This window comes from Misgurnus anguillicaudatus, chromosome 9, assembly GCF_027580225.2.
Source record: "Misgurnus anguillicaudatus chromosome 9, ASM2758022v2, whole genome shotgun sequence".
In the NCBI taxonomy this organism is placed as follows: Eukaryota; Metazoa; Chordata; class Actinopteri; order Cypriniformes; family Cobitidae; genus Misgurnus; species Misgurnus anguillicaudatus.
Genome location: NC_073345.2, coordinates 31,213,248 through 31,227,350, shown reverse-complemented (window position 1 = coordinate 31,227,350; position 14,103 = coordinate 31,213,248). Strand labels below are relative to the sequence as shown.

Here is a 14,103-nt window from a genome sequence, read left to right as displayed (position 1 = left end):
AGGGAAACATGGGGGGAACTGAGTTCGACACAACACTTCACAAAGCAAGTCTTACAATTAACAGCCTACACGAACACCCGTTTGATCGATCAGCAGTGAAACAAAAAAATAAAGAAATCGAAAATTACAACAGAAATTCAAATGAACACATATTTGCTAAAAGAAAAGTGAAATATGTTCTGCAATAATATTGGCATGTTGTGCAATTCATCCTCATAAAGAATATAGTTAACAGAACGAAATAATGTACAAAACTGATATTCTTGTCAATGTGTCCGTCTGGCGGAGCATATATAGATGCAATTACATAGACAGATAGATAGATAATTAAGGAGATATATAGTTAGATAGATAGATAAATAAATAGATAGATGTATTAATTGTCCACTGGGGAAAGTTGTTTTCATAGTAAACCATATCTTCATAATCTACGGAATTATGGTATTCATCCATATGCCTTTAGTGTGTTTATTTTTGATAAAACAATGTATAGCGTATGTCTCAACCATTCAGGAAGCAACAAAAAATTACATTTGCGCTGAACAATGTCCCATTTCCACGTCGATTATTACCGACATCTGTAGCTTGTCAGATGCAATTAAATGAATGGAAATAAAATGCCCCATCACAATGCGTAATGCCCACACTGTGCCCTCCAAACAACGTTTTTCTCCTCTTTTCCACCTCGCCAACGATAACTTCTACTTCACATTGAGTGAATTTACGTTTTTTTTTATTTCCTCTATGTGTTCGCCATGATTTCGCAATCAATGCATATTAACTTGTGGGCGTTTCACGGACTATTTATGGGCAACTATGGGCCTGTCATGAAGCCGCAAAAGCTGCGCTACATTTAGAATTGATTGTGATTTATTAAGGGAAAAATGCGTAGGATGTGCGTGCGCACGGTTTTATAAATCCGAATATTTCTGTGCGTACGCACGTCCTATGTTTCATCCGTACGCCACTTCTGACGCAAATCCTACGCAAAGTTTTATAAATGAGGCCCCTGGAGATTGTGTCACATGCTCCATTCGACATCAAAACCCACACAGCAAAAGGACTACGTGGCGGATCAGTAGCGGATGTATCGCGGCTTCCGGAACGGACCCGCGAAACGGACCCGTGTCGGCGTTCACTTGCGCGCAGTGACTGATCCGCAATGAAGGCGGATCGCGGCCCCGCCGTGGCCTCGCGCTGTATCCGCTCCGCATCCGTGGCGCAAATTCATTCATATATCCGCCGCGGACCCGCAACTGACTCATTAAAAGTCTGAAATAAGCTCCGGGACGGATCCGCAACGGATGCAGACCGGAGCTACTGACTCCGGAGCGGTTCCGTTACGAATCCGCTCCGGAGCTTATTGCTATCAGGACCGGGTCCGTTTTGGACCCGTTTATCTCACTTTCAAATTCAAAATCCCTTCTTACTGTAGGATAAAATAGGATAAACTAAACTAAAGGATAAAACCAAAACTATCACTAGGCCTGGCCACTGCAGCAATATAGAACCTTAAAGGAGCGGTGAATCAAAAACTCAATTTTAACTTGATAATTTGTTATATAAGAGGTCATCATACTTAAATGAACATCCTGCAAGTTTCAGAACTGAAAACGTCCGTGCTACTGAAATATAACCGTCTTTGGCACCAAGCCAGCTAAACACTCCAGTGAAAAATTCGGAAATCTATGACGTCAAAGTAGAATTGAAACACCTCCCCATAACCAAAAGGACAAGTCTACTTTTGTAGCCCCGCCCACAGCTTCGCGTGACACGTGTGTCTCAGTAAGTAAACATGTCTTTAAAAATTGACAAATTTAACCAAAATGACTTTTTAAATACATTTTTTTCTGAGAGACTTTTATTTTGACGCGGTGATCTGTTATGATACCATGGAAACGCATTTTCACAACCGCGTGGGAACAACCATGGGAACAACACAGAAGCTAAATACTTCAATTCGGAGGCTTGGAACTTAACATTAGCAATATGCGTGGATAAAGTTTGCTTTTGAAGAAGTTCCAGCTCGTGTGGGGAGCGTTTGTTAACGTTGTGGACATGGATTCATTTGTAAAGAAGTCGATGCTGGATTTGCAGAGAGACTCAGAAGCACCACTTATATTGGATCTGACAACAATGACATAGCAGTATAATTCACAGTAAGACATTTTACTTTATATAAGTTACTGCGTTTCGCTATTGCTTTGTTAAAAGAGATTGCTTGATATGTCCTGTTGTAACATCCGTGTCTAAATACGTTTGTTGACTGTTTTAATTTACTAAAAACATTAAACGATTAATAAAGGTACAACACTTAACAATACGACTGTAATTTAAAGGTAGAAATATACAAAGTTAGTTATAAGGAAGGATTTATCAACCGCAGTTTAGATTCTGATGCCCGTTTACTGTGTTGTATACGGTAATTTAGGCAAGTTGCGTTTAAAAGGTCAAACACTCAACAAAGCTTATTTTTTATCATATAACTGTGGTATTTAACATTACGTGAATGTAAAAGCAACCTCACAAGCACAATAGAAATATACAAAGTTATTGATAAGGATTTATTAGACGCAGTTTAGATTCGGATGCACGCTTACTGTGTTTTATACGGTAATTTAGTCACGTCGAGTTTTGTTTCTACTTTAATATACGTATTGTCATTTATGTGTATCATCTTTAGCACCCAGAATCTTTTGTGTCTCAAACATATTTGTGTTTGGCTGCTATTTTTATCACATTAATGTTTTTAAAACATTTCCCTACATGTAATGATGGGGAACGAAGCTGTCCAATCATAGCAGTGGGTGTTTACGTTCAGGTCTTCAATGCGGCCCGCCCCTTCAAACGAACCATTTCTCAAGACAGCCACTAATCCATGTTACAAAATAGCGTATTACTTATTGCTTTTGATGTTTTTGAATGTAAAAACAACGCGAAATGCATAAGTAGACATCAATCAACGTCATAAAGCAATAAAATCGACCAATTCACGGCCCCTTTAATTGTATCTTTGTGTAAAGCTTTTGACACATCCATTCTAAGAGTGCATGCATGCACCGTCCATTATTGCTTTAAAATCTAAAAAAATAAAAATGTAGTTTTTTACCTTCGTGTTTAACTTTCTCGTACTGATACGGAGGATAACCGCTACCTGTAACCAAAAATACAAAACACAGCAATGCCAGTGAATGCTCTCCCTGCTGAAAAAGAGTCAAGAAATGCTATTACATGTAGATATCAATCAAATCTCAATGCACACAAAGACATTGAATAGTTCACAATAATATGGAATATATTGTACAAGTCATGTGAACTTATTTAGCCATTGAGTGTGTTTATTATAACTAATTGCAAATGAATCCATATACGGGTTAATATTAATATGCCGGGTTAATATTGGACATAACACATGTTGGGTTAATAAATAAACATGGTCGGATTAGCAACAACCCAGCATAGGTTTATTTATTAACCCAAAATGTGTTATGTTCAATATTTACCCCAGCAGATTTTAGAGTAAAGCATATGCCAAGTGTAAACAGGGATCAAAATTAACTTTTTTATTTGGTAGCACTGGTGCTCCCAACTTTAAAGAGTTAGGAGCACCAGCAAAAATTTAGGCGCATCCATCAAAAAATTTAAAAGCACCACAACTACAATGTAAATGTTAATAGATTTATTTTATTAAAAATAAAACACCACCACCGGGTTTTACACGTCCTATGGCCAGCATTTAAAAGTTGGTCTTCTATTTTATTTTATTTTATTTTTTGCTGCATAAATTCCTAAATTAATACCCAAATGCTGTTGAAATAGTATTGCAGCAATAATAATTTAACAATTACAGGTAACATGATTAAGATTACATAGAAAATCTAGCAAACACGTAAAACACTGATTAATTGTGACATTACAAAAGTGACCTTAATATAGAAGGCTAATATATATTGGTATTGATAACTGCATTACCAGGATGCTTTTACTACTAAATAGGCAATGTTTTAAAAAATACAACAAAAACATACCATCAGCATTGTCGTATTCCACAGCAACATGGACCACAAGGATGTTTGTCGAATGTCCATTCACCAGCGCATGCGCACATACACCATCAAACACACTTTGACAGACAGCTCGGTGTCTCCATCAATAATAAACACATTTGTCATGACACGTCTTGTGTTTTTGGCACTTTGTTTAAGCAAGGTACGTCTGGCGCTTAAAATGTTTTGATTCCGCCATTAACGCCGTTTTACAGGATTTACAGTAAACACAGTAAGTTACATTTTCATAGCGGAGACACTTGAAATCTTTAAGCCACTCTCTCTGAAAGGTTTAACGTCAACTCGTATTTTCCGGTGGTGGAGTTACATTTGAATCCGGATCGTCGTCAAAAAATACAGTAATAACCTTGGCTGTAATCGGCTCGCTCTCGTCATGCTCGCGACGCGTTCGTCTTTTCACATTTCCGCGCTTCACGGCAACAAGGAATGACTGACGCTCATATTAGCCAATCTGCGGTCTTCATTAAACGCTGAACTGAATGGTGAAATTTGATTGGTTATGTATCGTTGGAGAGAACACTGAACCTGGAACAGCGCCAGCACGCAGGATCACAATCAACTCGCATCACAACAAAATGGGCAGTCGCACAAATGCTCCCAAATATATTTTAAGGTCGCACAGATTAAATTTCGGTCGCATATGCGACCAAAATGGTCGCAATTTCGAGCCCTGGTAAATAATGTTGATAATGTGTTATTAGGGGTCAAGCCCAGAATGGGCGAAGACCCCTATTGTATCTGTTAGTTCCCTTTCAATACGGTTTACTTCGCATTGTGTCAGTTAGCTGACGCTATGGGGGAAACTCCTGTTTACTCCGTGACTGAAGCCTATTGGTTAACGTCTGTACAAAGTACAGACCAATGACGTTTGAACCCGCGCGCGGGATGCACACGTCCTTATATAAGCGCGGTTCAAGCGTCAGGAGCTCATTAATTTCTCCTTCAGCGCGAACCTCTCGCTGCTCCGAAGAAGAAGAAGCCTTACCTCGCCGTCGACAAAAGCCCTGCAGCGGAGTCCAGGCCTAGCGTCTTCCCTGCCCTTTCCGGCTGAGAACCGAAGACAGCAGAATCCAGGTCTAGCGTCTTCCCCTGCCGCTTTCCGGCCGAGAACCGAAGATAGCCTTCGCTTGCCGTGGTACGAGCCCTGTGCAGCGGACACATGCCTGACGAGGTCTCCCCTGCGGCCGCCCGGTAAGATCAATATTTTTAATATAAAGCTGTAAGCTAAAAGAGCAGGCGCTGTTGTAATAGCGTCCAGCACAGCGGCTTGAGTGAGCCTCCCTGCTATGAATTTCCCCGAGCGCGTCACCGGTCTGGCACCTCCCACGCCAGGAACGGGCTTATATGCTTCGGTTGTCTTATCCATGTTTTGTGCTCCCCCTGCTGTTCCTCTCTCCCTGGGATGAACACACGGCGAGCCATGAGACTAGATGGATGCATAGACAGGCACACACGGACTAACCCCCCTGTGTTCTGTCACATCGCAACCGTTCAATGCTTACGGAGTCCCTTCGCTACTCTCACATTCAGTGGCGAGATCTCTGACACATATATGAATCCCCGAGTGCATCGGGGGATACCGTTTATATGACGCATGGCTGTTCTGTCTGTGTTGCTGCTCCCCTCTGCCGTTCCTCTCTTGTTGAGATGAACAAGCGGGGGAACCGTAAAACTAGAAAGATGCATACGACAAGCAAACACAGGCGGATCTGCCCCTGTTCCCTGTCATAGCACAGCCACTCGTGCTCCACGCTCGCGGAGTCCCTCGCTCCTTTCCCCGCAGTGGTGAGGTCTCTTAACGGCGTAGTTAGCACGCGGTCTTACGGCTCGCTGCCTCTAAATGCAGCTGTCTAGTGTTCAACAATTACAGAGCTTCATGCCCCTCCCCTCCTGGAGCGGCGCGATCTCATTCGTCTGCTCGATAGGGCGGATTCGCCGCTATTGGAGCATCAAGAACACTCATTATAAGAGCTAACCGGCTCACTATTCGTCTATACAGAGCTTCATGCCCCTCCCCCCTGGAGCGGCGCGATCTCATTCGTCTGCTCGATAAGGCGGACACGCCTCTATTTGAGCGCTAAAACACTTATTATAGAGCTTAACCGGCCTGAGTCTATCTCACTTCGGAAAGCTCACTACTCGTCTGCCCTGTCATTTCTCTCTGGTTTAGACGGAATCAGAGGCAGAACGAATTTGTTAAACATACTGAGGCCCGAATACCTCCCTTTATTCAGTCCCGTCCTATATCAGTGCGCTGAATATTGGTACATTCTTATATACCCGGTTTTTCTGCCCTTTTTAATAAACGGCAAAACCGCGGGCCTCACGGCAGACTTCCTCTCTGCGATGGGTTCAGTCTGACATTAAACCACCTAGACATACTGCTCTGCTCCGTGAGCCGTTCGGGTCACCGTCACTACTGAGGCTCGTGCACCTGAACGGCCGAGCTCTGGTCTTCGCAGCACAGCTGCATCGACATAGAACTGTCTGGGGGAAGAGGGGTTAAGTCGCGCCTCGGCTGGACTGCCCTGAAATGTTTTCTGTGTGCTGTTTATCCAAAACATACTGTGTAATACTGTTGGTTATGCGACCTCACTATAGTGGCGAACGGTATTGAATTCATCTATTGAATTTGACATTTGTGACACGGCCGGCTGGTCCCCGCCGTCCACGTTGTCAGTTTACAGCTTCGACATCCCTGCTTCGCGCACTACTGAGGTTTGTTGCATTAAAGGTGCGCCGCGTAAGCTCACCTGTATGCACGATATGGGTTTTAATTATATGCGTCCACCGTGCGCTTAGAGAAGCTCACATATGCACGCTATAACATTTCGGTATACACTAAAGATGTGCTCGGAAAAGCTCATCTGTATACACGGCTGTGACACATACATACATTGTTGTTCATCTGTGTACGTTCACGGTGCGTTGAGTGCCCACCGTACGTTCATCAATCATATCTGTACACATTCACGGTGCGTTCTGTGCATTGATTTATCTATATGCATTCACGGTGCACTGAAGGGTTCAGAACACATGACGGCGCGCTTGAGAATCTTGCCGGCCTGTGCATTATAACACTCTGATTCATCTATATGCATTCACGATGTATTCAAGTGTTCACCTGTGCCCGTGCAATTTATAGTCAATACACATTTACGGCGCGCTTGGACAGCTCACAGATCTGTGCACTATAATACTACCTATATGCATCCCGATGCGCTCGAGGGCGCACCTGGGTTCACACTATTGTGGTATCTGTATAATCCCACGTTACGAACTGTTCTGCCGCATATTATAGTCAGATCGGCCGTTCGTGAGCTTCGCAGATCACTCACTATGTATGTCTGTTGCTTACAGTGGTTATTTAGATGGATCGTTGAAACCATTGCACTTGCTCACACCCCTCTATGAGCTATGTCCTATATAGAGCCCACTCTGTGAGAGTTTGGCTTTTTCATGGACTTGGTCTAGGGGTATCTATATTTGATATCTGCTACACGGCCGGCTGGTCTTCGCCGTCTACGTTGTCAGATTGTACAGCTTAGACGTCCCTGCCCTACGAGCGCAGGTTCTCTCGGCTCAATCATGCACGATCATGCGTTTTATGTGTACACCACGGTGCGCTCAGCGAGCTCACCAACGTGACTCTGAATTTACTTATCTCGCACACCCGTAGCGCGCTCGGTATCTCGCCGTCTTGTGCTATGTTATGTGCCCCCGGTGCGTTTAAAACCCCATCGTGTGCGCGTCAACATTTTATATGGTGCTTACACATTGCTTTAAAGCTGTGAATATGCCGGGTATAGGGCCACACGCAGTGTCTCTCCGGTAAGGCACTTCTGTACGTTGTGTATGCACGGCGTGATGGGATTACGTTCCCCCATAGCGTCAGCTAACTGACGCAATGCGAAGTGAACCGTATTGAAAGGGAACGCTTAGGTTACTCACGTAACTCCGGTTCCCTGAAATAACGGGAACGAAGCATTGCGTCACTTGCCGTGCTACAAACGTCTACGCAGCGAGTGTATTCGGCTGCGCGCTTCAGTCGAATAATAATGAGCTCCTGACGCTTGAACCGCGCTTATATAAGGACGTGTGCATCCCGCGCGCGGGTTCAAACGTCATTGGTCTGTACTTTGTACAGACTTGCATTTATTACAGCGCCGACAGTGTAATGCAAATTTTTATTATGTTGATTGACTTTGTACAGACGTTAACCAATAGGCTTCAGTCACGGAGTAAACAGGAGTTTCCCCCATAGCGTCAGCTAACTGACGCAATGCTTCGTTCCTTCAGGGAACCGGGGTTACATGAGTAACCTAAGCGTTTTCTTCTTTTTCTTTTTCTTATATATTATTCTTCTTCCTGTTCCATTGCGGTCTATGGCAGCCCATAGAACCGTACGTAGGAAAGTTATGAAATTTGGCGGACAGTCCAAATAATATCCACAGCAATTTGGAGTCTCTATCTCTAACCCGCTAGCGCCACTAACAGTCCAAAATTGCACTTATGTTTTTGCTTATAACTTCTGATCCGTATGTTCTAGAAACAAAATTCCTGTTTCCTCTGATTCCTTGGCTCAAGACGATTCGATTGGACCCTATGACGTCATTTTCCGTCATGAATTATACGTAAAACCTACTTTTGCGAACTCGTCCTAGAGTTTTTACCCGATTGCCCCGAAAATCGGTATGCAGCATCTAGAGATACTCAAGAATTTCGATAAACCAATCCGTTGTCGTATAGCGCGTCAACAAATTTTACGTAGAGTGCAAAAAAACACTTGTTAGGCTGTATCTTCGCCAAACTTAAGCCTATTGACACGACACTTGGTACTTGTGATGCCAGTCAGGAACTGAGGGTGCATGCACAGTTTCGTTGCAGCGCCACCTAGTGGCCAGACGAATGTTTTATACGCCTATAACTTTGGCTGTGATTGACGTATTTTCATGGGACTTGTTTCTTTGGAGTTCTGAATGCCGAGTCCAACGATACCAAACATGCCAGAATTCGCCTTACAGTTAAAGGAATAGTCCATTTTCTTAAAAGAAAAATCCAGACAATCCACCCACCACCATGTCATCCAAAATGCCGATGTCCCTCCCCGCCCAGTCCAGAAGAAACCACGTTCCCCGAAGAAAACATTGCAGAATTTTTCCAACTTCAATGGACTTCAATAGAACCCAACACTCAACACCCAACTCAACACGCAACAGTTCTTTTCAACGGAGATTCAAAGGACCACAAACAATCCCAAACGAGGCATAAGGGTCTCATCTAGCGAAACGATTGTCATTTTTGACAAGAAAAATAAAAAATATATACTTTTAAACCACAACTTTTCGTCAAGGTCCGGTTCAGCGGTATCTAACGTAAATGCGTAGTGACGTAGGGAGGTCACGTGTTACATATATAAAACGCACATTTGCGGACCATTTTAAACAATAAACTGCCACAAAGACATTAATTAGTATCAGTTGACATACAACAACGTAGGAACGGTCCTCTTTCTCAACACATGTAAACACTGGGGCGGAGTTTCGCGTTCGTCGTCTGTGACCTCTTGACGTGATGACGTATTGCGGTGACGTAGTGGGGTCAGCTGGCGCATCACGACCGGATCTACACGACGAGAAGTTGTGCTTTAAAAGTGTACATTTGTTATTTTTATTGTCAAAAATGACAATCGTTTCGCTAGATAAGACCCTTATGCCTCGTTTGGGATTGTTTATAGTCCTTTGAAACTCCGTTGAAAAAAACTGTTAAGTGTTGAATTAAGTATTAAATGTTGGGTTCTATTAAAGTCCATTAAAATTAGAAAAATTTTGCTATGTTTTCTTCAAAAAACACAACTTCCTCTGGACCGAACAAAGAAAGACATCAACATCCCGGATGACATGGTGGTGAGTAAATTATCTGGATTTTTCTTTTAAGAAAATGGACTAATCCTTTAACCCTGCGCAGCAAAATAGCGCTTAAAAAACACGCGTGAATATCTCCGCAAGCGTTTTTCCGATCGACTCGAAAACACCATAGGAAGAAACTAACCTTACCTTCTGAACAAAAAGTTCTATTGACGTTATATTAAAATTTCCATCAGAAATGGCCGAAAATTGCAAAAAACTAAAAATTACCTTTAAATTTTGTGTTTTTTACACATAAATGGTTGTAACTTCGCAACGAAAAGAGATTTTTTCACCATACTTGATAAGCTGATGTACAACCACAGTCTGAGGCTACACAAAAAAAATTGTATGCTTGCACCACTAGTTGGCGTTATAATTGAACAATACCTGTGATATCAAGCCAATCCTATGGTCATACAACTGTTTCTTCACTAAACTAAAATGTATAGTCATTAAACTAGCTAGATGTAACACATTGATGACCTGATGTTGCATGCGCAAGTTTGGCATTGCGCCACCTAGTGCTTTTGAAATAGAAATATGGAAATATGGTATGTAGCCTAAAACTACTCCAACAGTACATCTAAAACCTTGAGTAATCATGGATTATTCCTTTCATGGCTTGGAGTATAATCATTGGTGGTTGCCAATTAACTCCCTAGCAACCAATTAGAATACCTTACCAACCATTTTTACAAGAGCTATATCTCTGCATCAGAACATTGTAGAGACATGGGGGTGGGCTCTTTTTACTCATTAACACCACTGTAACATTTTGTGAGCTGAGAATTGCCACTGCAAGCACCACTCACATTTCTTTTAGTGTTCTAGTTGTCAATGCTCCTCGGGACGAGAGTGAGAGATTTCACTGAATGAGAACACAGCTTTTTTCCTGATAACTGTTATAATATTTTGTCTAAAATCAAGAGAATATCCTATGTTCTTCAAACCGCTCATCCGAACTCAACTTTACTTTCTTCTGTGCCCTTTTTGACTTGACCCCGGTAATTGCTGCTTGCAGCTATATTTATTAATTGGTGTAGTTTCAGAAAATACTCAAGAAACTTACATATGGGCTTTGAAATGTCACAATTTACTTTTGCTCGCACCCATAAATTAGTTATTGATGAACTAGAAAAAAAGTAACATGAATCTATTTAAAAATATACACTTTTAGATAGGATGTGTATGTCTTTGTGTTAAGCTTTTAACACAGTATGTGTAATTTTGTGTTGTTTTGTGTAAAATAAAACACAAGTTGTGTTAAAAGTATTTTTAGAGATGGGTGGATTCGGGGCAACGCATTTAGTGTGTTGTCCCAAAATCAACACTAATGTGTTGTTTTTAACACATCCATTCTACGAGTGTATGTATGCACTGTCCATTATTGCTTTAAAATCTAAAAAAATATAAAAATGTAGTTTTTTACCTTCGTGTTTAACTTTCTCGTACTGATACGGAAAATAACCGCTTCCTGTAACAAAAAATACAAAACACAATATCAGTGAATGCTCTCCCTGCTGAACAAGAGTCCAACATGTGTTATGTTCAATATTTACCCCAGCAGATTTTAGAGTAAAGCATATGCCAAGTGTAAATAATGTTGATAATGTGTTATTATTAATTGGTGTAGTTTCAGAAAATACTTAAGAAACTTACATATGGGCTTTGAAATGTCACAATTTACTTTTGCTCTCACCCATAAATTAGTTATTGATTAACTAGAAAAAAATTAACATGAATCTATTTAAAAATATACACTTTTAGATAGGATGTGTATGTCTTTGTGTTAAGCTTTTAACACAGTATGTGTAATTTTGTGTTGTTTTGTGTAAAATAAAACACAAGTTGTGTTAAAAGTATTTTTAGAGATGGGTGGATTCGGGGCAACGCATTTAGTGTGTTGTCCCAAAATCAACACTAATGTGTTGTTTTTAACACATCCGTTCTAAGAGTGTATGTATGCACTGTCCATTATTGCTTTAAAATCTAAAAAAATATAAAAATGTAGTTTTTTACCTTCGTGTTTAACTTTCTCGTACTGATACGGAGGATAACCGCTTCCTGTAACCAAAAATACAAAACACAATATCAGTGAATGCTCTCCCTGCTGAAAAACAAACAAAACACATCTGAGGCTTTGATAAGTTCAGCAAAACAAACATACAATTTCTGATCATGCAGCATGAATCTGAAAACTATTCACAGCTCTTAAAATCATAAGATGTACTTACCGCTCTCTCCAGTGCATGTATGCACAACTATCATTAAAAGCAAGATAGTTTTCAACCCCATGAGTGACCTAGAGAAAGTATTTAATAAAAACAACTTCAAATCATGAAACTTCAGAGTCTTCAGACAGACACACACAGAGTGAATGTTTTATTCAGTATTCAGTCTGATCTGGGTTAATATGACAGCGTTTGTGTGACGTCACTCAACCTTTTAGCCTCCATTGAACTCATTTGGCCGCTATTACACAAACCACAGGTTCCACAAGAAAGTGTGAAATAGACAATAAAATATTTATAAATGAAACAGATGCTTTAATCCAAAACAAATTATCTAAAGAGCTTCACGGAAAGCAAGAACACGCTTGCTTATATCATGGCTTTGTGTTTTCATTTCTACAACTATCACTGTAGCTGTCACTGAAAACTCGGTTAGTGGGACACTGGTTCCCTCGCCAAAAAAAAAACATTTATTTTTCCATAGACTTTAAGATTAAGTTCTGTGTTTAACAAAAGTTTATGACACTTGCACGTTTTGTCCAAAAAGATAATTTTCACAGATTATAGTAGCAAAGCAGTATCACATGAGCAAGACCCTTTAATGGCTGTAAATGAGTGATATTACTCGGATTTCATTAGCTGCACCAGTTTTTTGGGAGTTTGTAATATTGATTCTCTAAGTGCTCGATCTCTCATGTGGCTTAAATTTTTGACATTAACACCCATTCAGTCTCCATTGAGGAAAATTGGCTGTTATTATAATACCAACAAAGCCCACATTCAGAATTTTAATACAAACCAACGTGCAAATGAATACCCCACAGGAAAGCAGGAAATAATCCACAAGGATAACAGCTTATACTGAGAGATAAATGATTAATGTTGGTTTGGGTTGGGGGTTTTCCTAAAACTCTTCAATAATTTCATTACACAAACTATTAAAGCCACTGAGCTCTGCCCCCTCTTCATCTTGAGGATACCACACCTCCTTTTTTGGACATGACCCTTGCATCTGAAATCAGGGGCCATGACAGCAAATACTGAAATGGATTCAATAAGGAACAGTTCACCCTAAACTGAAAACTAGCCCATATTTTACTCATCCTTAAGCCAGGTTTATATGATTTTCTTCTTCAGCTGAACACAATCAGAATTGTATTAAATAATATCCTGGCTCTTTCTAGCCTTGTAATGGCACTGAATAGTGGCTGTTGTCTTGTAGCCCCTCCATCATCAGAAAAAGAAATCAATATGAATCTGGTGGGTTATTATGTCTTTTGATGCAAAACAATTTTTAAGAGAAAACAATTCAAAATTTGAGCATATTTAGTGTTCAATACAGTGCTTTAAATGCAAACACATCCAGATAAAAAATGGCATCTTCACATCAGTACTGTATATAAGACGATCATAGAGTGATGTCTTTTTGTAGGCCAACCTGGAAGTTAGCGGGACACTGGTTTTCTTGCCAGAAAGCACATTTATTTTTCCCATAGACTTAATAAAAAATAAGCTCTGTGAGACACAGGTTAGATCTAAATGCAGGTTTTATTAGAGCAGTGTTTCTCAAACTTTTTCAGCCCAAGGACCACTTTATCTTCCAATTTTTTTATGAGGACCACCTAACAGAATCTCACTCTAACACTCCCCCAAAAAACAACAAAATAGGAAGGATAAGCTAAGTTTAAGTTTAATATGCAACTGTTTCAAGTCAAAAACTATTTTTTTTTAAACAAATGCAATGCTATGTTCAGAAATTATTATATGAATTTTATTTCATTTGAAAAAGTAAATGTGAAATGAGTTGCAGCTTAATATGAACAACAAACTGCACATGTGTGGAAAAAAATGCAATTAAACATACTAAAACTGAGGTGGTGGGTATATGAAGTCTAT

General features: G+C 40.5%; 1 long non-coding RNA gene across 1 annotated transcript; it reads right to left on the bottom strand.

Moving 5' to 3' along the window:
- Positions 1-3,106: 3,106 nt before the first annotated feature.
- LOC141366241 (uncharacterized) lies at positions 3,107-12,350 on the bottom strand. Its single transcript, XR_012371344.1, has 3 exons — positions 12,211-12,350; positions 11,996-12,040; positions 3,107-3,154 (listed from the first exon to the last, which is right to left on the bottom strand). It is a non-coding gene; the product is annotated as an uncharacterized lncRNA (long non-coding RNA).
- Positions 12,351-14,103: the final 1,753 nt, after the last annotated feature.